The sequence below is a fragment of the Typopeltis vanoorti genome, chromosome 14, assembly GCF_054136105.1.
Source record: "Typopeltis vanoorti isolate ZY-2024b chromosome 14, IOZ_Tvanoo_1.0, whole genome shotgun sequence".
NCBI lineage: Eukaryota > Metazoa > Arthropoda > Arachnida > Uropygi > Thelyphonidae > Typopeltis > Typopeltis vanoorti.
Genome location: NC_143562.1, coordinates 16,613,450 through 16,635,009, shown reverse-complemented (window position 1 = coordinate 16,635,009; position 21,560 = coordinate 16,613,450). Strand labels below are relative to the sequence as shown.

Sequence of the window (21,560 nt, the reverse complement as noted above, 5' to 3'; positions counted from 1 at the left end):
AGAACAAGCTGGATTCAGGCCAAATAGAGGCTGTCAGGATCAGATCTTCACTTTACGACAAATAGTCGAGAAAGCATGGGAATATAACAAAGATCTGTATTTAAGTTTTTTCGATTTGGAAAAGGCATATGACAAGGTGCCAAGAGAGAAGCTATTCAATACGCTGCAGTTATATGGTGTCAATGGAGCATTATATCAAGCAATACTTAGTCTTTATTTGAGTTGTGAGTCAGCAGTTAGAATTGAAGGAAGTACAGGAAGATGGTTTAATGTTAAATCTGGTGTGAGACAAGGATGTACATTATCCCCTCTGTTATTCATTATCTATATGGATCACATTATGAAGGAATGTGGTATTAAACCTGATATCAAAATTGGAGATGTTAATGTCAGCTCTTTGCTTTATGCGGATGATGTTATACTTCTAAATAAATCCGCTACAAGTCTGCAAGATTCTCTGACTAAATTGAATAGCTGTTGTAATAGATATGGTATGAAGGTCAGCAATAAAAAGACAAAGACAATGAAAATAGGCAGAATCATTGAAAATGTCAACTGTGTTGTGAATGGAGAACCTGTGGAAAAAGTAAAACATTTCAGCTACTTAGGCACAATTTTTACTGAAGATGGTAAACTAAATATAGAAATAGACAACAGAATCAGCAAAGCTGGTATCGTGGGAAGTCAATTGAATAAATTCATATGGAATAAGAAAGAAATTAGTCGGAACACTAAATTAGCTGTATGCAAGACTGTGTTCAAACCAATTTTAACTTATGGATCTGAGAGCTGGGTCAGAAGTAAAACACTTGACCAAGACTAGAGACTGCAGATATGAGAGTTCTGAGAAAGATTAGAGGCGTGAACAGATGGCATCAATGGCAATATCATATTAAAAATGAGGATATTAGGAAAGAACTTGACATTGTCAGCATCCAGGAATGCGTTAGCAGAGCTAATCTCAGATGGTATGGTCACTTAAATAGAATGGGAGAGGAAAGATTAGCAAAACAAGTGTTCTCTGCCAGGTTGGCAGCAAAACGACCCAGAGGAAGACCAAGATATAGGTGGATTGATACGGTACAAAGTGCCTTAGATGATAGAAATATAAGATCTGATAATGTTGGAGTCTTGACAAGTAACAGACTGATTTGGAGGAAAATTGTAGATAGGAAGTTAGTAATGATGTGATTTTTTCATGTAGTACTGTCATATCCTGTACACCCCTTGAGGGTACATGGCAGGAATTTGATGATGATGATGATGAAGGAATCTTTAAAAGGGATTTTCCACTGAAGATTATTAGTCTCACATACACAGTATATACTTGCTATAAATACTGTTACAACTTCTGCACAGCCAACATTCGCATGTAACAGCAGAAGGAGAGTTGTCTAGTTGGGTTATCGTGCAGTGGGGAGATTATGAGGACCATGTATCAGCAATAGCACTTCACAATGTTAGAATGCAGCCACCTATTATTTTCAACATACTAAAAACATTTAGGATCAATGGGATGCTTGTGTATGGGATTATTAACTCATACAAAAGCATTAACCATTATAACAATACAGAAGATGTATCTGGCCACCAAAGAACAAGTCAGCCATGCTGCATTAGTGCACAACAGCTTGTGAGGGCTGTGATGGCATGCCTCTGCCATAATCCTGTGAGAATGCAGAAAGTGATGTTGTGAGAGATGACCATTTCACAAAGAATGATGTCACATGTCTAACTGATGACCTGTGGGTTAGAGCTTATCGTCATTCTACTGGGCACTTCCAAATACAGCGGTTTATGCAGCAGAGGTGATAAAATTACAGAAACTCCTTTGGTGGTACGCGAATAACAGACACAGAGATATCTTCTTCACAGATCGCCATTGAAGAGTTGTTTAACTGCCAAAACAATCGGGTATGTGTCCTGGATGTTGTACAGCATGTGCCATAGCATCTAGGATTCAGGAAGGTCATTGCTCTGCTTCAGTGATGGTTTTGGTGGTGGGGATGATATCAGGAGCTATCCAAGTTGCATTTCTGCAAGAAAGGGGGTCAAAAGTATATGAAGACACCATACTGAAACCTGTGGTATGGTCACTGAACAACACCTTGTTTTACAGTAGCGATATGCCTGACCACATATCACCATCTGATTGGCTGTCTGGAAATACTTATTTGAATCTGTTGGACTTCAAATTGGAAATTTAGAAAGGAGCCAAATACCAGGACTGCGAAAGCCTGATATTTTGGCATCAGGAGATGGTAGCATTGTCATCCTGGATATCTCAGTCTGTGGATCAAACTGAGAGCTAGATCAGGCAAGTGAAAATGAGATATATTTTGGAAAATTATGGAGACAACTGCTGTGTTTGAGTAAAACTTTAGTTTAATATAAACCAAAATCCACATTCGACGTTTCAACCTTTATATCAAAGTCATCTTCTGCAGCATATATACTATATACAGAGAGACAAGCTGCACTATAATCTACATAGTTTGTTAAAGTTACTGACCAACCGTTACAACAATTATTGGCCTGACCTCTGGTGAAAAAAAAAAATTAATATTAATATTAATAACTATTAATAAAGTACTGCATAAAACATCATCAAAAAAGAATCTAGATTACAGTAAAATCATAGCCATCTCATACATTAAAGGGTTATCAGAAAAAAATCAACAGAATCCTACACCATTATAATCTCGATGCTACCTTTAAACTACCTACAAAACTTAAAAACATATTCAACCCCTCTAAGGATCCTCTCCTCTCATTGGCACGTCCTGGAATGTATTGCATCCATTGCACTTGTAACTTACCGTTGTAATATTCTGTCGCAGATGCCATTGTAATATTTCCTTACTTGCTGTTCTGTTCTTTTAACTTATTTATTCTAAATTTGTTTGCACCTTGGGTTACTTTAGCTTTGTTCAACTTGCACTACTTGATAAAGGCCTTAACTACGCAATAGCACCTAAAATGGTCAATAAATTGGATTTTATTTACCGCATAGAAAGAGGCACTAGGTCCCTACCCAATAATATAGCCGATAAAATACGATTAGAAACCAGCAATGTTCTGAACAATAAGAAAACCATACATAACAATCTTACAAAAACAGAACTAGCAACAATCAAGTCATTGAAAGCTAATCAAGACATAATTATAACGAAATCAGATAAAGGCAATGCCACTCTCATTCTTGACAGGTCAACATCCATCCATCAGATGAATCAACTGGTTTCCGATAACAGCACCTATCAGCTGGTAAACTATAACCCAGCAAGCAGGATAAAGAATAAAACAGAGAAATTACTTAAGTCCGTCACTTCATAGCCATCAGACACGGTTAAAAAACTTATACCCCATTATGCTGCTCTCACAGAATATATGGTGTCCAAAAGTACACAAACAAAATGTGCCGCTTCGACCTATTGTGGAAGGAATAGATAGCCCTAATTACCACTTAGCCAAGAAATTAGCATCAATACTCAAGGAGATGGGAGGTCATTCCCCCCCCCCTCCTGCATAAAGAACATACAACACTTTATCAACAAAATTAAAAACATAACACTGGACAAAGATGACTTATTAGTCAGTTTCGACGTTTCTGTCCTTTTCACAGATGTCCCAATCAATGACACAATTCTTCTCCTACGGAACAAATTTCCGCCTGACATTATGGCCCTCTTTGTCCACGTAGTACGTTCCGGTTACTTTGTGTGGCAAAATAAATTTTACCTACAAAAAGAAGGTACGGCCATGGGCTCACCACTATCTCCCCAATCACTAACTTCTATATGGAAACTTTTGAGCAAAGTGCTCTTGATTCCTCCACTCTAAAACCTGCAGTGTGGCTTAGATACGTTGACGATGTGTTCATTATCTGGCCACATGGGTGACAAACGCTAGACACATTCCTTAGCAACATGAACGCATACAATTTACTATTGAAATTGAAAATCAGAAATCACTCCCATTCCTGAATACACTGGTCACACATCTTCCTTCATGGTCTACCGCAAACCGACACACATTGGCCAATACATACGTGCTAATTCATACCACCACCCATCACAAAAATATGGAGTCATTAACACCCTTAAAAACAGAGCTATGACAATTTGCTCTAATCGGCAAGCTCTGCTACAGGAACTAAAAATCACCAGTGACACATTTATAAATAATGGCTATAATAAAAATACTATTAATAAAGTACTGTATAAAACATCATTTAACAGTTTATTCGCATCACGTATACATATTATACTATTCAACTTGTATAATTATGACAATATTTCACAGTACAATTCAATGCACAGTGCAATATTACAAAATAAAATTCAAGTATGAATGATATAATCACGTAATCACAAGAAAGATATTTATTTAACCAAATATTTCGGTCTGGAAATAGCAGACAATCGTCGGTGGTATTACAAGAACAGTTTAAAAAATATACAAGCTAGAATACTAACAATAGATCGTTGAAATTAGAACATGCCGCGTGATGTTATATCACTAAGTATGAAACGAAATATTTTGAAGTAGAAACATGATTGAATTTGCTATTAAAAAAAAAAAAAAAAAAAAAAAAAAATTAATGAGTAATCTTGATTAGGCTTTCCCAGATTTTTGATATAGATATGCAGTCATTACGATTCAGGTTGGGATGATGGAGCAAGGCCTCCACGCTTTCCTTGAACAAACGTTCGAACCTATAACGGGATCTATGTAAGAGGCGCGTTTTGGACCAAAGGATGCTGTGGTCAGTTTCAATCCCGTGTTGAGCCAGACCAGACTTTTCAGGTTTATTGTGAAGAATGGATGATTGATGTTCTTGGATTCTTTTTTCAAGAGAGCGTCCAGTCTGTCCAAAGTAAGAGAGATCACAGTTGCAAGGAATTTGATAAACTCCAGGAAGAGATAAAGTTGAGCGTTTGTCTTTAGGAGAAGGAAAATGAGAAGACAATTTGTTAATAGGAGAATACGTAGCTGTTAAATCATATTTCTTCAAAATTCTTGCGATAGGTTCTGAAATACCGGAGATATAAGGAATAGGTACTCGACGTATTGAATCTTTGTTGTTTTGTGGAGGATTATAAGATGTAAGAAGACGTTGAATACTTTTTTCAGAAAAGCCATTGAGTTTCATGTGTTGCTGGATAGTAGAAAGTTCTTTCTGTAGATAATCAAAAGTAGAACAATTAGTTTTGGCTCTTTTGATGAGACATTTTATAATTCCTGTTTTATGACATGGATGATGGGCTGATTCTTTCAGAATATAACGACCTGTGAATGTTGGTTTCCTGTATACTGTAGTTGTAAGAATATTTGAAGATGATCGGATGAGGAGAACGTCTAAAAAAGATAACTGGTTGTTTTCTTCTAATTCCATAGTAAACTTTATGCGATGATGTAAGGAATTAATACTGTTTAAAAAGGAAGATAAAGTGTTTTTACTGTGAGGCCAAATAGCAAATATGTCATCTATATATCTTACCCAAAAAGATGGTAGAGGGAAACTAGATGTGAAGAGGACTTTTTCTAAATGTTCCAAATAAAAGTTGGCTAAAGCTGGAGAAAGAGGACTTCCCATGGCTGTTCCTTCTACTTGGCTATAAAATTTGTTTTGACATATGAAATAACCAGAATGTATAACGAAATCGAATAGTTTTATAATATCTTGAGGAAAGATGTCAGCAAGTAGTTTTAAAGTTTCCTTAAGAGGTACATTGGTGTATAAAGATTCTATATCAAAACTAACCATAAGATCTGTAGGTTGTAATGAGACATCTTTTAATTTTTCTAAGAAATCTGAGGAGTTTTTTAAAAAGAACTCGAGTTGCCAATGTAAGATTTCAGTAATTTAGCTAGATATTTGGCTATACGGTAAGTAGGAGAATCAATGCAATCTACTATTGGATGAAGAGGATAGTCAATCTTATGGATTTTTGGAAGGCCATAAAATCTAGGAGGTCTTGCAAAATGAGTTTTAAGTCTTTCAATTGTGTCTTTATCCAAACTGATGACTTCATCAAGGAGAGAATTTAATTTCTTTAGTTGTCTGTTGGTTGGATTATAATCAATTTCTTGATATGTGGAGCGATCTCGAAGCAAAAGAGAAAGTTTTCTTCTGTAATTTACTGAGTCCATAACTACTGTTGCTTTTCCCTTGTCAGCTTTAGTGATAATGAGGTGATTATTATTATTTTTTTTTTTTTTTTTTTTTTTTTTTTTTTTTTTTTTTTTCTCAAGGACTGTAAAGATTTCATTTCAGAAGGAGATATGTTAGAAGGAGGAAGTTTAGCCTTAAGTAGAGAAGAAGCGACTTCTAGGCGAAGAGCATTAGCTTTATCGCTGGTTAGATGATTAAGATTCCTTTCAATGTTAACTAGGAAATCTAGATATGGTATTTTATTTGGAACAATAGAAAAATCATGTCCTTTTGAAAGGATGAGGGTTTCGCTTTTAGTCAAAGGACGTCCGGATATATTTACAATCCAATTATCTGGAGTTATGAATGGCTTGGATTGTTTAGACGAAAGAGCCTCATATTTACGGTTAAGATGTTGACTTAGTTTATTATAAGCACGTTGAGTAGAACGTTTAGCTACATTTAGAACTATGTGAGAAAGATGTGGATCCAAATTTGTGGATATATAGGTGCGTAAATCAGAAGTCTGATGACTGTGAATAGCAAGATCACGTTTAGCAGCTTTAAGTTGATTACGGATTAGAGATAAACTTGTGTTCCGGTAAATATTATGAGCTCCAGGAGATTTTATTGTTTCTTTAATCCTAGCGAAATTGGGAATAATCTTGTTGTCGCGGCACTTTTTTAAGAAATTAATCTTTGCTCGTAACCTACCTTGTATAACTGAAAGTTTTCCTAATTTACCAGTTATTTTGGTAGCATTTTCCCCGTGAAGGATAAGAATTTGTTGTTTTAAGGATACTTGCGACATAAGACTGAATGATATAATCACGTAATCACAAGAAAGATATTTATTTAACCAAATATTTCGGTCTGGAAATAGCAGACCATCGTCGGTGGTATTACAAGAACAGTTTAAAAAATATACAAGCTAGAATACTAACAATAGATCGTTGAAATTAGAACATGCCGCGTGATGTTATATCACTAAGTATGAAACGAAATATTTTGAAGTAGAAACATGATTGAATTTGCTATTAAAAAAAAAAAAAAAAAAATTAATGAGTAATCTTGATTAGGCTTTCCCAGATTTTTGATATAGATATGCAGTCATTACGATTCAGGTTGGGATGATGGAGCAAGGCCTCCACGCTTTCCTTGAACAAACGTTCGAACCTATAACGGGATCTATGTAAGAGGCGCGTTTTGGACCAAAGGATGCTGTGGTCAGTTTCAATCCCGTGTTGAGCCAGACCAGACTTTTCAGGTTTATTGTGAAGAATGGATGATTGATGTTCTTGGATTCTTTTTTCAAGAGAGCGTCCAGTCTGTCCAAAGTAAGAGAGATCACAGTTGCAAGGAATTTGATAAACTCCAGGAAGAGATAAAGTTGAGCGTTTGTCTTTAGGAGAAGGAAAATGAGAAGACAATTTGTTAATAGGAGAATACGTAGCTGTTAAATCATATTTCTTCAAAATTCTTGCGATAGGTTCTGAAATACCGGAGATATAAGGAATAGGTACTCGACGTATTTGGATAAAGACACAATTGAAAGACTTAAAACTCATTTTGCAAGACCTCCTAGATTTTATGGCCTTCCAAAAATCCATAAGATTGACTATCCTCTTCGTCCAATAGTAGATTGCATTGATTCTCCTACTTACCGTATAGCCAAATATCTAGCTAAATTACTGAAATCTTACATTGGCAACTCGAGTTCTTTTTTAAAAAACTCCTCAGATTTCTTAGAAAAATTAAAAGATGTCTCATTACAACCTACAGATCTTATGGTTAGTTTTGATATAGAATCTTTATACACCAATGTACCTCTTAAGGAAACTTTAAAACTACTTGCTGACATCTTTCCTCAAGATATTATAAAACTATTCGATTTCGTTATACATTCTGGTTATTTCATATGTCAAAACAAATTTTATAGCCAAGTAGAAGGAACAGCCATGGGAAGTCCTCTTTCTCCAGCTTTAGCCAACTTTTATTTGGAACATTTAGAAAAAGTCCTCTTCACATCTAGTTTCCCTCTACCATCTTTTTGGGTAAGATATATAGATGACATATTTGCTATTTGGCCTCACAGTAAAAACACTTTATCTTCCTTTTTAAACAGTATTAATTCCTTACATCATCGCATAAAGTTTACTATGGAATTAGAAGAAAACAACCAGTTATCTTTTTTAGACGTTCTCCTCATCCGATCATCTTCAAATATTCTTACAACTACAGTATACAGGAAACCAACATTCACAGGTCGTTATATTCTGAAAGAATCAGCCCATCATCCATGTCATAAAACAGGAATTATAAAATGTCTCATCAAAAGAGCCAAAACTAATTGTTCTACTTTTGATTATCTACAGAAAGAACTTTCTACTATCCAGCAACACATGAAACTCAATGGCTTTTCTGAAAAAAGTATTCAACGTCTTCTTACATCTTATAATCCTCCACAAAACAACAAAGATTCAATACGTCGAGTACCTATTCCTTATATCTCCGGTATTTCAGAACCTATCGCAAGAATTTTGAAGAAATATGATTTAACAGCTACGTATTCTCCTATTAACAAATTGTCTTCTCATTTTCCTTCTCCTAAAGACAAACGCTCAACTTTATCTCTTCCTGGAGTTTATCAAATTCCTTGCAACTGTGATCTCTCTTACTTTGGACAGACTGGACGCTCTCTTGAAAAAAGAATCCAAGAACATCAATCATCCATTCTTCACAATAAACCTGAAAAGTCTGGTCTGGCTCAACACGGGATTGAAACTGACCACAGCATCCTTTGGTCCAAAACGCGCCTCTTACATAGATCCCGTTATAGGTTCGAACGTTTGTTCAAGGAAAGCGTGGAGGCCTTGCTCCATCATCCCAACCTGAATCGTAATGACTGCATATCTATATCAAAAATCTGGGAAAGCCTAATCAAGATTACTCATTAATTTTTTTTTTTTTTTTTTTTTTTTTTTTTTAATAGCAAATTCAATCATGTTTCTACTTCAAAATATTTCGTTTCATACTTAGTGATATAACATCACGCGGCATGTTCTAATTTCAACGATCTATTGTTAGTATTCTAGCTTGTATATTTTTTAAACTGTTCTTGTAATACCACCGACGATGGTCTGCTATTTCCAGACCGAAATATTTGGTTAAATAAATATCTTTCTTGTGATTACGTGATTATATCATTCAGTCTTATGTCGCAAGTATCCTTAAAACAACAAAATTCAAGTATTACTATCATATTCTGTTGGTACTAACACTTATTTTGGCTATTATTTTATTATGGTTAATAAAGAGATTTCTCATATATGCAAGTAGAATATAATATATTTCGAATGGTTTCATAGTTGTGATAAGTAACTGGTTTAGAGATGTAAGTTAGTTAATGCAAATATGTGTAACCAAAGGCTGTAGCCATACTGGTTACTAGAAAAGTAATTAGCTCAAAACAGACACTGAGAGTCCGGGGACCGCATCTAAGAGGGTTCCCTTACCAGTTATAATAATGTACATGTTGATATTTTAATACCTAATTGAATGAACCAATTTGTAAATCAATACCTTAATTGGTTATGATATATGAGTTATAATGATCTCTTTTACTATACGTTTAAAGTAATTGTCAAGATTGTTTAATCCCATAAGATAGTTTCTCAATCTCTTTCTGAATACATGTTCTGAGGTTATAGATTTCATTTCATTCGGAAGTTTATTATAGCTACTCGTCGCAATGTACTCGAAAGATTTATGAAAATTTCTTTGTTAGCCTTAGGTAGTTCGACCGCATTTCTTTGTTAGCCTTAGCATGTTTCGACTGCAGCGCAATCCATAGTCTACATCTGTGCTTCCCAAACTTCTGGATGTCAGGGCCCCTATGGAAAAATTAAAATATATCACCCCCCCCCCCCCTTGAAAAAAAATGTAATATAGACATATATTATTATAATATTTATTATATTTATATTCAATACAAAACATACACGCCGAATATTGCAAAAAATCAAATGCAAATATTACATTTTTAGCATCTTACATACACATTTGACATGGCACATTATCTCATATTTTTATATAGATAGATAGATATATTGTTATTGTACATTTGCAATACAAGTACATGAAACGTAAAACTATTAGTAATAAAGAAAGAATTAAAAACATAAAAGAAGTTTAATAACAATTTAATGTGGTGGATGTGTTTCAATACTACTACACAAAAAGTCAATATCAGGTGAAATATTTGAAACTGCAATTCTTAGATTTCTGCTTTGAAATGAAACTTATATGAATAAGCATATATTTACTAATATTCATTAAGCACCAAAATATGCAGGAAGCAAAATTTGTGAACCTGCACCAATGTGCGATTTTTTTTCCATTAAAATATAAAAAATAACAAAAAAGAAATAATAAGAAATTTTATTTTCTTTGAAGATAAAAAAATCTACTTATTGTTAAAACATTTTCAATTTGTTTTCATCATTTCACGGCCCCCCTCAACAAAATCTACAGCCCTCAAGGGGGCTGCGACCCACAGTTTGCGAAGCACTGGTCTACATTATATACCAAGAAACTTTCAGTGTTTCTTTTTACATATAACAGACAACCATAGAGATATAGTTTCTGAAATGGTAGAATATTATGAACAATATACAGATCATTGGTTGTGTGCGAAGTCGGTAGTAGTTATGACTCTAATTACCCTGTTTTGTATTCTTATTAATGGAAAGATATTGTTATAATAGTCTCTGCCCCAACAGGTAATGCCATATTGCAGTGAGGAATTTACCCAGGAATAGTATAAACATCTTAAGAATGCTGCATTTACAAATTTTTAACATAATATATTCTGTTAATTATGAACCTAAACTTATTTGTTAAGAAAGTGGTGTGGGAGTTCCACTTCAAATTGCTATCGATATGGAGGCCCAAATACTTGACGGTTTTTGTTTTTTTGATTAAGCTACATTTACAATTTAGAGTATCACTACATTTCCTTTCATGCCATTTTATAGTTATACTGTGATCTAATTTGTCTGTTAAAGTAAAGTAATATATCTCATTTTGTCGGTATTAATGTTAAATCCGTTGTTGCTAAACCATGTACTTAATTTTAACATATCGCTATTAATCCGATTTTTTAGATCTTAAAGGGTTCTTTTGGTCTATACTAAAGCCGTATCTTCAGCAAAGGATATCATTTTGCCAAAAAGTTTGTGTTTACATAGATCATTAACATATGTTATAAATAGGATGGGTCCTAGTACCGACCCTTGTGGGGCTCCGTATTTTATTATGTTTGTTGTGCTTTTAAAAAAAATCATAGCTGGTATATTGTTTTCTATTATTCAGATAGGATCTGAACCAGTCATTAGTAATTCCCCTAATACCATATTTGGCCATTTTCAGTAGCAATAGATCATGATGAACACAGTCGAATGCTTTAGATATGTCAAGAAAAACAGATGCTGTATGCATTCCTTCATTTATTCCACTATAGATAGACCTTTTTATGAAACTCCAATAGCACTTTTTTCAGTATTGCATCCGGATCTAAACCCATATTGATTAGTTGCGTAAAAGGATATTGTATTTAAATAGCTATTTAAGCATTTTTTTTATCAGAATTTCAATAACCTTTGAGATTGTGGATAGTATAGATATTGGTCTGTAATTTTTTGATTCCATTTCTATTTCCTCCTTTAACTAATGGTACAACTGAAGCAGTCTTTAAGTGTTCTATAAATTTACCATGTTCAAAGGATTTATTAATGATATTTATAAAGAATTGTACTTTATGCTTTTTAACATTTATGTTGTCACATCCCACTTTTTTCCCTATTTTTTAATCCGATTACTACACTCTTCACTTCATCTTCGTTTACTGCATGTAGATACATGGAATTCTTAATCCACGGAAGGTGACTGACATACTTTGCCCTTTCTGCAGGATCGAAAACACAACTGCCATAGTTGGTAAAGTGGTTGTTCATTTTGTTAAATACATCAGTGATGTCATTGCCCTCTAGAAATTCTTGCGTTTTCTGTTTTGTGTTACCTATTATGTTATTGACCAACATCCATTCTTTACTTTTATCATTACAACAAGAAAGAAATTTCGATAGCAGATAATGTTCTTTTGTCTGTTTTATTTTTTCCTTTAGATGTTTAATGAAATTTTTATAGTCGTATTCAAAATTTAAATTGTATGGATTTTTTATGCTTATAGTAGAGCTTCTCTTTTGTCTTTATCATATTTTTTAGTTCATCTGTTATCCAGTGTGTACGAACGTCCTTTTTTGTAGTAACTGTTTTATGATATTGCGATTTACTGTCTGCATATTTAATCATTTTGATAAATTCATCATATAACTGATTTGTGTCTAATAAGTCAGTTTGTGGCAGTTGATAATGTTTTATGTATCTTTCAAATTTATTATAATTGGTGCCAATTACAAATTTATTCTGACTACCTGTGCAACTCATGTTAACACAATCAGGTATAGATAGTTTCAAACGTATCGAATGGTGATCTGTTATATTACTAATGTAGATTCTGTGGCAGTCGATAATGTTTTATGTATCTTTCGAATTTTTTATAATTGGTGCCAATTACAAATTTATTCTGACTACCTGTGCAACTCATGTTAACACTATCAGGTATAGATAGTTTCAAAAGTATCAAATGGTGATCTGTTATATTACTAATGTAGATTGCAGTGGATACCTCATAGGCCATTGTTACATCCTTAATGAAGCACTTTATTAAAGAAACAATTCATTCAGAATTTAACAAGTCAGAAAAATCAGCTGAGAGAAAAAAACTTGTACTCGAGCAGAAAAAATAAAGTACTAACTGTAAATAGAAATAGAATTACCTCCTTTTAGTAGAATTGTAATACCATGTAAAGAACTTCGTGTATAAATTATTATTATATGAAATGCGTCATGTATACAATGAATGGGTAAATTAGACGTAAACATTAGTCCAAAGGTCACGAGTGGGCCTGAGGCATTGGCAATCTCAGAAAGCAGTGCATTCGTTTCCCGGAAGGCGCTGCTATGATCTCGCGATGTGCGAAAGTTGCCACGGACGAAGAAAGTAGCGGGAAGGAAAAGATCGCAGAAAGTAGTAAGAAGGCACTATCACAGCTAGTAAGAGGGTGCTAAAAAGGGGGGAAGTGAAGAGAGAATAAAAAGGGTTTGCACCCCTTTCTCAAGGCTTTTTTCGCCTGTTTTGCTGGATAATGATTTGACTTCTCTCATGGACCGGTGGTTCCTGATGGTGTTTCTTGGCGATAGTTCGATATCGGAGGGTGTGCCTTTCCCTTCGATGTTTGAATTTCTGCCGATACTGAAGCGTGAGATGTCGGCACATGCTGCCTTCGCTGAAAGTTCCGACAGAATACTATTGCGGACGTATATTATGAACCAGCAGCTAGAAACGAGGATGGCCCGAAACAGATCGAGAATAGATGAGGAAAAAATGCCAGGTGTAGAGCATAATTTAATCTGATGACTATAGTGACCCACCACGTGGACACAGGCTTATGGAAGTATCGGAAGGTAATTTAAACAAAGAAGGACAGTTCAGACGGACCTGGAGACCCTCCCCCAAGAAATGGTAAAGTACAGATTTTCCAACTGGGTAATTATGTATAATTACCCAGTTGGAAAAAGGGAAAGATCATTGTAGTGTATTAATCGAGTATGGACAGTATTTGAGAACTTTAAGTGATTATTTAGCAGTGGCTGATATCCATAAGACAAATTGTTAGGAATGATTATAGATGATTGTGACTAGTTTATTATGCAAGACTAAAATAGTAGGTAGAAAATTTTGTAGAAGTGTATAATGTGCATATTATGTGTGTTAAGTCTCTAACTCAAAAGAAGGATTTATTGTTCATGTATTAGAGTATTAATCAGTTTGAAAAAATTTGATTTAGCATGTCATTGAAAGTGAGATTGGTCTAAGTGTATATTATGTCTTTAGATTCCAATAAATATGTATTTTTTTTTATACCTGAGTTTTGCCTGAGATATGAACCAAAACTACCACTCATTAATCTGAACCATAGTGGGGGGGGGATTGAAAGAAAGGCATAACATGTTACAAAGGTTACAACCAGAATTTACTTAGCCACAGTAGAGCATTTAATTTATGAATTTATTCACCTATGTGCACCAAAGATGTGGAAAAGTCTCCCTGAATAAGAGTCCCCCTCTATTCTAAGATATTGGCTGGTGCAGCTTTAAAAAAAATAAATTTGTCAATATCTGAAGAGGAGACGGCCTCAGAAAGGATTTGTTTCTTTTAGCAAGGAATGACCTTTAACAATCAGGGTAAGCACGTGAGTAAAATTAGGAATCGACTAGAGATAAAGAGTTTGCTTTCCTTATAGAATGAACACGTAAGAAGTGATACAGATATTAGGGTCAGGGAAATTTTATAAGTCTTGTTGTTAATGTAGATGGTAAATTCATAAGGGAAGTAAAATATTTAGGAAGAGCAACGACATATAATGGCGCAGACATGAGACAAATACAACACCATTCTGTTTCTGATATGTGATCAATGCAACTAGTTGAGGTGTACACTTCTCTCATATTGCCATTGATGTAAGCAAGAAACCCATGAGTAGATAATATATTTTTATATTGTTCAGTTTTATTATTCTCTTATAAAGGTCCAAATTTATATCCCCCACTAGTATGACATTGTCATATTTTAAGGTTTTTAAGACATTATTTAACTCTGTTAGAAAGATATCTACTGGGCCATCGCATGCACAGTATATAGCAATTATAAGTATATTCATTGCTGTATCGTAAATCATTACAGTTTCAGCACTTCGCAATTTTAATTCCAGTCTGTGAAATTTATAAATATTTTTTTTAGCATATAGAATTAATCCACCTGAATGATTATAATCGGTACAATTATAATGCATATCGTAATCTGCGAGAGAATAATGATCAACCTCAAGCTGTTTGATCCATAATTTCACTTAACCCTTTGACATATAAATTATTTTTAAAGTTGGCTTTAAATTCGTTTGAAATTGATGCAAACTTCGTGATGTCTGCGATACGTCAAAATAAATTTTAGTGCAATAAACAAAAGACATGTCATAGACATCTTTGTATGTTAATGGGTTAAGACTAGTACATCTATATATAATTGGATCTCTGTAAAAAGTAACATTAAATTATCAAAATTTGACCTTATCGATCTAATATTAATGTCATATATATTGAAATTCTTGGATGACTATAGTAGTATCAAAAAATTTCTTAACAGAAGTTAAATTATATACATTTTTACAATTTAAAGGTGTATCAAAATCTAAGTTATTCATGTTAAATCCTAAATTCATTAGGTTTATATTGCTCCAATTATTTATAAGTAACATTTAGATTTACCGCCTTCTTTGTTTGATTCGTTGAGATCGTCTGGTGTTTTTATCCGTATCACTTTAGTGTTGTCGTTCTTTCTCATGAATAGTTTGCCATCTCTTACCCATACATATTTAACTGCCACTTGCTCTCATTTGTTTTGCTTCATAAAGAAGTTGCTTATTACGTTTAGTCAAGTGTTCATTTATGTAGACGGAAACAGATTTTAACTGTTCATCAATTTGTAATCTTGAGTTTTCTTGCCTCCGTCATTCATTTATTTTTAGTAATCTTGCTTTCTAACTGAATAATAACTGGTTTGATGTCAGTTTTTCTGTTAGTGGGTATTCTGTGGATGTGCATGATACCTTTTTTTTTTACTCCAAGTAGATTTACCAGTCTTTCAGTAATAGTATGCAAATTTTCCTTCTGAGCTTCTGGTAGACCATTTACTTCGATATTGTTCATCCTAGAGCACTGTTGAATTTCATTAACTTCCCATTTCAGAGTGCTTGGGCCAATGTTGTTTAATTTGTATATAAATGATATAGGAAACGGCTTAAAGGGAGATATTCAGTTGTTTGCTGATGATGCAAAGTTGTGTAGTGCAATAAAAAATCAAGCTGATGTTGAAAGTTTGCAGGAGGATTTAAATAAGCTGGTAAAATGGGCAAAAGAAAATGGATGTCAGTTCAATGTGGAAAAGTGTAAAGTCATGCATTTTGGGATTAAAAGATTACCAGCTGTGTACTACATCGATGGAAAGGTACTCCAAGAGATTGATGAGGCTAGGGACTTAGGGGTATTGGTAGATAGGGAGATGAAGTTCAGAGGACACATTGCTAAGGTGTCCAAGATTGCACATAGGATTACTTGGTTGTTGAGAAACACACTGACATCCAGAGATAAAGAGGTTATTATTCCCCTTTATAAAGCATTGATACTTCCACATTTGGATTACTGTGCTCAGGTCTGGTCACCTGGATTCCTTGGAGATGAGGAGGCTGTGGAGAGGGTTCAGAGAAGAGTGACCAAGTTGGTGAGTGATATAAAAAATACTCCCTACATTGATAGATTGAGAGCTTGTGGATTGCAGAGATTGGTTGATAGGCGAAGAAGAGGGGATATGATAGAAACATTCAAATTACTAAAAGGTTTTTATAGGATTGATGCAGGGGAAATGTTTCAGCTGTGTGAAAGTGATGGAAGAACAAGAGGTCATCTCTGGAAATTAAAGAAGAGTGTGGTTAACAAAGGTGTCAGAACAAGGTTTTTTGCCTGGAGGGTGGTGAATGAGTGGAATTCATTGCCTGACTTAGTTGTGAACTCTTCGTCTGTAAATGAATTCAAGAAGAGATATGACAGATATTGTTTTGCTAGTTTGGGTCTCCCGCGATGAGTCTACTGACTCCATGGAGATACCCGTAATAATAATAATAATAATAATAATAATAATAATAATAATAATTCATTTGAGCTTTTAGTATTTTATTTTCGTTTGTTAGTTCAGTGTTTTAAGTGCAGAGGTCATTAATTAGCTTTTCATTGCATTTGGCTTTGTTCTTAAGATGTTGAATGCATGCAAAGCTATATTCCAATGATGCCTTCAGATCATTTATTTTTGCTTTAAATAGAGTTTCCATTTCTCTTCTTATCACGTAGTTATCTTTAATTTCTACTTTGATGGCATTTAAGTCTTCGAAGACCTGTTCCCTGAATTTTCTTAGGAAAAACCCTAACATCAGCTTCTCCGTCATCTTTGATTACTGCCTTGGTCATTGCTTCTATTTAGTTTAGTTTGAGTATTAAGGTCATTTCTGGGAGAAGTATTAATACAAATCTGACATTTCCGTTTTAATTTCTTGTCCTTAGACATTTTATGAAATTTAGATTCCACTACTCCTATACATACAGGATGATAATATTCGCGACATTTCAAAGAACATTGAAGTGCTTCATTTGCATCTATCTTACCTTGACAGCTTTTACAATTAGCAGATTGTAAAAGTGAGAATGGTGGTTGACGCAACACGTGGCTTGAATTTTTTGAAGAACTTGTTTGCAGGAACTACTGAATCAATTTCGATAATTAATACACTCTACTTTTTCATATTACTGAGACAATTCATTAGAGCACATTTTAAAGGTGATTATATCAATACAATTACTTACATTTAAGTATAAGACAGGAGCAAATTTATCAACAAACATTCATGCTGCGCCCTCTCCATCATCAAAAAAGAATCTAGATTACAGTAAAACCATAGCCATCCCATAAAAAATCAACAGAATTCTAGACCATTATAATCTCAATGCCTCCTTTAAACCACTTACAAAACTTAAAAGCATATTCAACTCCTCTAAGGATCCCCTCCTCCCATTGGCACATCCTGGAATGTATTGCATCCACTGCACCTGACTTACCGTACGTTGGTGAAACTGGACATACAATCACTATATGTAAGAAAGAATACATAAGACATATTAAATATAACCATTTTGGTGAAGCAGGCCTCTCAGATCACGCTCTCAACACCTTACACGAAATCAACTGGAAAAGTACCCGCTCTTTACACCATACAAAAACCTGGTATGAAAGAAAATTTAAGGAAGCCTGCGAAATTCTGATAAACTAACCAAATATCAACAATAATGGTGGCATGAAAATTCCTAGAATCAGGATGGCACACATTCAGCCTACTTAATATTTAGTATCCAGCATACTTCAGGACTCTAGGCAACCTTACGCTAGTATTGGAAACCATTCCATACCAACAGGTTGGAATTTATATGTATAATCATGGTGTTAATATTAATATATATATATATATATTGACTTGTTGTTGCTCCAAATGTAACTTTACAACCAATAGATAATATTAATAATAGGACTCGAGCATTGATGTCATAAGTTTTTTTTTTTTTTTTTTTTTTTTTTACCAGAGGTCAGGCCAATAATTGTTGTAACGGTTGGTCAGTAACTTTAACAAACCATGTAGATTGTAGTGCAGCTTGTCTCTCTGTATGTAGTGTATATGCTCCAGAAGATGACCTTGATATAAAGGTCGAAACGTCGAATGTGAATTTTGGTTTATATTAAACTAAAGTTTTACTCAAGCATGGTAGTTGTCTCCATAATTTTCCAAAATGTATTCAGATCACCGTGTAAGCCTAAAAGAAATGAAGACAAGATAAATTATTATGCCTCTCATCTTGGTATTAAAAGACATTGTTTAGAAAAATATGACTCGCTACCAGCTTTTTTTTGCCACTGTCTCAAATAGAGGCATGTGCTGAGGTGAAGTTCTGTAATATGGATTCACAGGTGTTAGATCTTAATGTCCAAGATATCAAAATACTTTCCTTCCAAGCCCTTAAGGAACATTGTTCACATGGAGTATGCATCAGTGGCATGCACACTATATGTGTTAGTGATTGCCATAGCATTAGTATATTGTAACATGAAGAATTAAAAATAAAAATATAGATAAGTGTAGTATAGAGTGTCATCCTGCAATGAGTTCAAGAACACATTGAGATACCCACCATGATAATGAAGTGCCACTTTATTGTGTAAAATGTGTAACATTCCTTATCTTACACGTAAAGATTTTTTATTATAATTTCATTGCCTTCAGGGAATCACTAGAAAATTTTAGGTTCTTCCATTCTACACAAAATATTACCCTGTCATATTCTCACCTTGAATTCTTTTATTATTAGCTTACTAGTTGCTCCGGAATTGTATTCCACTTGCCTATCAATCTCTACATAGAAATTACTTCTCGCTTCCGTTGCTCAAACACTGTTATACAGCACCTCAGATTCTGTCACTCTCGACTGCACAATGCCCCCCCCCCGCACACACTTTTACATCCATCTGATAAGTTCTTCCCTCCAGTATATGCCTGAATCATGTTTCCTGTATGCCAGGATCTGAATCAATCGAGCCTTAAACTTAACTTTCTAGTCCTGATACAATCTTAGCTACTTACCTTTGGATCCTCTCCATTTCTCTCATATAGAGAGAAATGGCAAAGATATTTTTCATCCAACAAGACAGACTAGCTGAAAAACATTCAATTAACAAACATTATTCACTACCCTTACAGCTTTAGTTATGTTGAACCATAATCCAACTTAAACAAACAACTCTGCCATTTCTTTATGTTTTAAATATTTAAGAGATCAGATCTAATGGTGGTCAGCTGGAGTATTTGCTGTCACAGTGATCTCATACAAATTTTCACAAAATACCAAATAATCCTGACAACTCTGGAAATACTTGTGATTTCTTCCTCAACATGAACTTTCTGAGTTACTATAGTTGTGTATGTCCTCTAGACTGTTTGGATTATAGGCAACTCTCACTATAGTAAACTTGTTTGTTGAGACTACAGAAACAGTTTAGTATAATTGCACTTAAAATAGAAGACACTTGTTTCCTTTCATGGATGTTCTCATCCTAAGACAACCTAATGGTACCATTCAGTTTTCGGTATACAGAAAGAAAACAAGTACAGGGAGGTATATTGATGCTGTTTCTATGTTACTCCTATTCACAAAAGGTTGTAAAGATCACTTAAGGATCAAAGCTAAATAAATACAAGATGACTTCCATGAAACCTTTAAAGAATGCAAAGAACTGACAAGATCTTTTGACCTAATGTCTAATCCCCACCTTTATGTGGAGTGTCATCATTTCTAGGTACCCTTATACTGAATGAACAAGGATGGACTAGCAATTTTTGCCTTAGCCTACCAAATTGTGTTCTGTATTGGTTTTGAAAGTTTATTTTTCACTTGGTTAGAATATAATAAATGTAGTTTAATCCTTTATCCAAGTGTGAGCAAACAAAGTTTACATCTGAAAGTATCTTCAGGACTGTGGTAAGGTGGTACAACACCAGGGCGACTCCTTGCAAAGGTGGAGCAAGCTACCAACACTCCTATCTCAGTATCTCCCATAATGCAAAACACATCTCCTTGCGGATATGTCTAATGTTATGCATTAAGGGAAGGGCCACTACCCAGACTAGTTTCGACCTTTATTGAGGTCTCTTCAGTGGGAGCCAGGTCCAAGTGGAGATACCAGTCAGAAGCATTAGCAAGGTCATCTCTACCTATAGGAGTTGCCAATTGGTGTGCCACCTTTTTAATAAATTACTCTGGATTTAGAGGAAGATGTTGAAAGTTTATTTTTCACTAGGTTAGAATATAATAAATTTAGTTTAATCCTTTATCCAAGTGTGAGCAAACAAAGTTTGCGCCTGTATTGGTTTGTTTGAACCCAGAAACATAAGCATGATTCCATGCCAGTTTGAGGCTTTGTTCTATAAAACATTACCTCCCCACTAATGAATTGTGAAAAGTCATCTACTAGAACAGCGCTTCCCAAACTGTGGGCCACAGCCCTCTTGGGGACCGTAAAATAATGAAAACAAATTTAACGTTTGTACTACCTAACGCCTCTGGACAGGCAGATCTAACAGCATTTACTCTGTAACCTTAACACCCTAACAGAGTAAATGCTGTTAGATCTGCCTGTCCAGAGGCATTACGTAGCAGCCCTACCACTGGAATTACCCAGCGACAGTTTAGTAACCTGCCCTGGGGAAATTCAAAATACTTTCAAGTTTCATGCAAAGAAAAGCCGGACAGACTGTCAGGGTAAAGACCACAACCCAGGAAACGGTAAACGAAATTGGAAAAAGGAACACATAATGAAGATTACAACATGGAATGTGAGAAGCATTGCACACAAAGAAGAAGAACTTGATAAACAACTAAACCAAGCTAACATAAAGATATGTATAGTAACAGAAACAAAGAAAAAACAAAAAGGTACAAAAGAAACAAACAACTATATACAAATCTACAGTGAGGTAAAAAAAAGAAGAAAGAGCAAAAGCAAGTATAATGATTATGGTAGATAAATCCCTAAAGAACAATATTGTATATTACAACTATTTGAATGAAAGAC

The 21,560-nt window shown here is 34.5% G+C and overlaps 1 protein-coding gene across 1 annotated transcript in view; it reads left to right on the top strand.

Moving 5' to 3' along the window:
• LOC150099261 (uncharacterized) overlaps nucleotides 1-21,560 on the top strand; it is a 206,809-nt gene that overhangs the window by 107,550 nt on the left and 77,699 nt on the right. The gene's annotated exons all lie outside the window — the stretch shown is intronic.